The sequence below is a fragment of the Ipomoea triloba genome, chromosome 7, assembly GCF_003576645.1.
Source record: "Ipomoea triloba cultivar NCNSP0323 chromosome 7, ASM357664v1".
Taxonomy (NCBI): Eukaryota; Viridiplantae; Streptophyta; class Magnoliopsida; order Solanales; family Convolvulaceae; genus Ipomoea; species Ipomoea triloba.
In genome coordinates, this window is record NC_044922.1 from 3980646 (window position 1) to 3986645 (window position 6000).

Consider the following 6000-nt stretch of genomic DNA (forward strand, 5'->3'; position numbering starts at 1 on the left):
CCCACAAGTTCTCTACTTGCCAGTGAACTCAGATTCGAAGTTTGGGTTACCAGTCGGCGCCCCCACGACCTAAGCGGATTGTTCCTAACTCTTCACCTCTCGTTTTCTCGATTTCTGCTCCATACCATGGGGCCAAACACACCCTTAGCCCCATTCCTAAGCTTTGTGCTATGACTCTTGTACTTTACATCTTACAACACTTTGTCCTCTAACTTTCTTTTTCGGCCCAATTTATGCCTAGAAAACACGACCATTGAATTCTAATTATTTTTATACCTAACCAACCCTCGGGTATCTCCTCCCTAGCCCAATTGACATTGGGCGACAAAAAAATTATTCCATAATAAATAAATTGCAACCTCTTAGTGCATACAACATAGTTCAATAATCAAATCAAGTATTTGAATTAAAATGAATAAAATATCATCAAGTTATACATTTTTTAATACAACCTTATCTATTATGTTTTTGGGATGAGTCTCAAACATGAAACATTCATTATGAAAAGCAATAGAGTGATGTTATTAGACCATAAAGTTTTTGACTCATCAAATTATACCTGAAACTCCATTATTAAATCTTCGAGTGTGATTCATAGTTAATATATAGGAAAAAGGTCCACCGTCTACACCCCGAAGTCAAAGATCCCCACACGCCCTTACCTTGAAATTTTGGTTGGGTAAGTTGTCATGCATGCCTAATCGGTTTCAAGATTTTCAAAGTGCTTATATATCAGTGCACATAATGTGACAAATTTATACTTCATTTGTTATGCTTCAAATCCACACACTGCGACTACTAACGAAGTATATTATTAACTTTATTTTAGATTGATTAACTAATTAAACTATGTCAATGCGCGATCCCGTTTCATAGTGAATAGGTGATGTCGTTGTTTGTGTGCACACCGAAAGTACAACGTTCTTTAAAATTTATATGTATTCTCGAATGGGATGTGAAGAAGTATAAGAAGTAGAAGAAAGAGCAAAAGCTAAAAGGGATGTGATGAAGAAAAAATGGCAAAGGGGAAGAGAAGGAAGGAAGGAGAAAAAGGAAAAGGTGGAATGAAGAATTTGAATTGTTGTTTGTTGTGTGAGTGTATGCATGGGTGTTGTTGTCTCTCCCAAGCATGTCGTCAAAGTCATCATTGTCCTTCGTGTATTGCCCTATGAGTGCCCAGCAACATCATATCATTACCCACTGCAATTATTTAGTCCCCCACACACCCCCCCTTTCAATTTTATTTCCTTTCATAACATTTTTTTTTAACATAATACACTACTATTCACTTATATAAATACTATTCACATCGCAGTACGTAAACAAATGTCTAACCTCGGTATTCAGTTGAGTTACCATAATTTACATCATCCCATATACTTTGTCGGGACATATGGAGACCCTTGGGGTTGGGAATTCAACCTTTTGAGAACAAAACAATACTATTCGCATATCATAAGTCATAAGATGATCCAAAGTACTAATTTAGTCAAGTTCGAAGAATATAATTGATCTAATGCTGGTACCTAATTTTATATCAGGTATTCATTGTTCATTCGTCAAATTAATTTTTCTTTTTAGTTTTTTAAAATAATTTTTTATATTTTTCAAATTTGATTTTCTTTTTTGGATGATCGATCACCAATTTTTTCGATCAATCGACTAAGATTATACACTCAGACTAATAATGATTGTGTCAAATAGGAACTCGAAACCTCTAATTAAACTGGAAGATACACATGTTGTCTGATTTACCATTCATATGTATCAAATTGATTTGATATTGTGCGTTAATTAATTAATAGAGCTTTTAACCCTTTTAATATAATTTTTGAAATATATAAATTGCATTAATTAATACTGAATTAAATATTATAAAAGAATCAAACCAAATTACGAATAATTTTAGGCGAGTTTGGTTATACGGGCAAGTTATGAAAAATGAGAAAATGAACAAATCTCCTACCACTATTTGAAAGTGTGCTTTCGGAATGAGAAAATGAGAAAATGAACAAATCTCCACGAGTTTGCATACGTGAATGAGTATATTTCTCGTCACATGTCTTAATTTTATTTCGGAAAAAAAAAAAGAAAGAAGTAAAAGTTTTTTTTTTTTTTTTTGGAATACTCTAAGCATGTCATGCTAGCAGAGAATAAAATTATTAAAAAAAAAAAAGAAAAAGTTTTTTTTTTTTTTTGGAATACTCTAAGCATGTCATGCTAGCAGAGAATAAAATTATTAAAAAAAAAAAAGAAAAAGTTTTTTTTTTTTTTTGGAATACTCTAAGCATGTCATGCTAGCAGAGAATAAAATTATTAAAAAAAAAAAAGAAAAAGTTTTTTTTTTTTTTTGGAATACTCTAAGCATGTCATGCTAGCAGAGAATAAAATTATTAAAAAAAAAAAAGAAAAAGTTTTTTTTTTTTTTTGGAATACTCTAAGCATGTCATGCTAGCAGAGAATAAAATTATTAAAAAAAAAAAAGAAAAAGTTTTTTTTTTTTTTTGGAATACTCTAAGCATGTCATGCTAGCAGAGAATAAAATTATTAAAAAAAAAAAAGAAAAAGTTTTTTTTTTTTTTTGGAATACTCTAAGCATGTCATGCTAGCAGAGAATAAAATTATTAAAAAAAAAAAAGAAAAGAGCATATATAATAGTTACTCTTTGATTTATGAATAAATCTCCTACCACTATTTGAAAGTGTGCTTTGAGTGAAATATACCTTATGATCATAGCTGACAAAGAATCACATAAGGATAAATCAGTATAGATATCAATAGATAATTAATTCAAACTATGAATACTAATGAATAACTCATAAGTAAAATTTAAATTTTATAATTATCAAGTCAATTATTCAATTAACTCGATTAAAGTTCCCCTAATATAATATTTACTCCATAAAATGGGAAGGGGAGGAGTATAAACTAAGAAACCAAAAAAAAGAAAAAAGAAAAAAGAAAAAAGGGGAGAAAAGTGGGACAAATTCCGAATCCCTAGGAACAAACGAAATCCATTGCTTTTTCTTTTCTTTAATTTTTTCCTTTTTCTTTTTCTTTATTTTCTTTTGCTCTTCTTGCTGCTGTGCTGCCACAGTGCCACGACTGACCAATTAATTTATTGTTGCATTTCTAATATTATCATCTCTTCAATTTTTGTCACTTTATTCCTCTTTGCCCTGCTTCCTGCTTTTGCCTGTACCTACTATGTCTTTGGTTTTGTTGTGCTAGCTTGTCATTTTGTGTACAAAGTACAAACCACTAATAATTCTAAAACTTTCTTCTATCAAATTTAACAATATTTTTATTTTAAATTTATTAAACTTCAATATAACTATCCGATATTTGTAACGATCTTAACAACCTAACAGATAATAAAATGATAAAATTAAAAATAATTTGTAAGTATATAATAAAATAAACATAATGTACAAGATACATTGCAATTAATCACGCGCACACATATATTTATTTATATATATCATTCTTTTATATGTAATTTTTAGATTTATATATAACAGTGTCAATAATATATGATACAATTATGTACATATTATATTGCATGGTTGTACATAGCAAACATCCAGTGCAATCCTACATTTATGTGTAAATGTTTAATTGTATCATATAATAAAGGAGGTAGAGAGCAAATTATACAGCAGATTATGATTTATATTACAATATAGACCATTAATAAATGTTCAATTTTTATGTATTTAAAGTTATTTTTAGGTTTTTTTTTTTTTTAAAAAAGAAGAAGTTATTTTTAGGTGGTATACTAAATATAAATCTTTAAAAAACGAATAAGGTACTACACTAAAAACAAACATTTAGTATATTAAAAATGAATATGAATGTCAGTGATCCATCTTGCAATGTAAACAATAATGCACATAGATTTAGGGGATTAGTATTTATGATAAGGGTAACACTTGTGTGAGACCGTCTAACGAGTCTCAATCCGTAAGACATGTCGGACCTTTGATTAATGAGCCCGATCTTTGACATCATTAATCAAAGATCTGACCCGTTTCATGAATTGAGACCCATTAGATAGCCTCACACAAGTTTTTGCCTTTATATTTTTTATACAGCCCATATGCATTTATTTTATGTTATTTTTTTAAGTACCAAAAATACATACAAGAAATCTAACGTAGGATTACATATGTGGGCATAGGCAGACCAAGTGCATGATATAATTTGACGACTTGCATGGTCCCACTGCCCCCCCCCCNGTAAAAGTTTTTTTTTTTTTTTTTGGAATACTCTAAGCATGTCATGCTAGCAGAGAATAAAATTATTAAAAAAAAAAAAGAAAAGAGCATATATAATAGTTACTCTTTGATTTATGAATAAATCTCCTACCACTATTTGAAAGTGTGCTTTGAGTGAAATATACCTTATGATCATAGCTGACAAAGAATCACATAAGGATAAATCAGTATAGATATCAATAGATAATTAATTCAAACTATGAATACTAATGAATAACTCATAAGTAAAATTTAAATTTTATAATTATCAAGTCAATTATTCAATTAACTCGATTAAAGTTCCCCTAATATAATATTTACTCCATAAAATGGGAAGGGGAGGAGTATAAACTAAGAAACCAAAAAAAAGAAAAAAGAAAAAAGAAAAAAGGGGAGAAAAGTGGGACAAATTCCGAATCCCTAGGAACAAACGAAATCCATTGCTTTTTCTTTTCTTTAATTTTTTCCTTTTTCTTTTTCTTTATTTTCTTTTGCTCTTCTTGCTGCTGTGCTGCCACAGTGCCACGACTGACCAATTAATTTATTGTTGCATTTCTAATATTATCATCTCTTCAATTTTTGTCACTTTATTCCTCTTTGCCCTGCTTCCTGCTTTTGCCTGTACCTACTATGTCTTTGGTTTTGTTGTGCTAGCTTGTCATTTTGTGTACAAAGTACAAACCACTAATAATTCTAAAACTTTCTTCTATCAAATTTAACAATATTTTTATTTTAAATTTATTAAACTTCAATATAACTATCCGATATTTGTAACGATCTTAACAACCTAACAGATAATAAAATGATAAAATTAAAAATAATTTGTAAGTATATAATAAAATAAACATAATGTACAAGATACATTGCAATTAATCACGCGCACACATATATTTATTTATATATATCATTCTTTTATATGTAATTTTTAGATTTATATATAACAGTGTCAATAATATATGATACAATTATGTACATATTATATTGCATGGTTGTACATAGCAAACATCCAGTGCAATCCTACATTTATGTGTAAATGTTTAATTGTATCATATAATAAAGGAGGTAGAGAGCAAATTATACAGCAGATTATGATTTATATTACAATATAGACCATTAATAAATGTTCAATTTTTATGTATTTAAAGTTATTTTTAGGTTTTTTTTTTTTTTAAAAAAGAAGAAGTTATTTTTAGGTGGTATACTAAATATAAATCTTTAAAAAACGAATAAGGTACTACACTAAAAACAAACATTTAGTATATTAAAAATGAATATGAATGTCAGTGATCCATCTTGCAATGTAAACAATAATGCACATAGATTTAGGGGATTAGTATTTATGATAAGGGTAACACTTGTGTGAGACCGTCTAACGAGTCTCAATCCGTAAGACATGTCGGACCTTTGATTAATGAGCCCGATCTTTGACATCATTAATCAAAGATCTGACCCGTTTCATGAATTGAGACCCATTAGATAGCCTCACACAAGTTTTTGCCTTTATATTTTTTATACAGCCCATATGCATTTATTTTATGTTATTTTTTTAAGTACCAAAAATACATACAAGAAATCTAACGTAGGATTACATATGTGGGCATAGGCAGACCAAGTGCATGATATAATTTGACGACTTGCATGGTCCCACTGCCCCCCCCCCACCACTACCCCCCACCCCACCCTAACTTTTTCCTTCCCTTATATACCACATGGACGTAGGACAAATTCTCTTGTCCACCAAAAA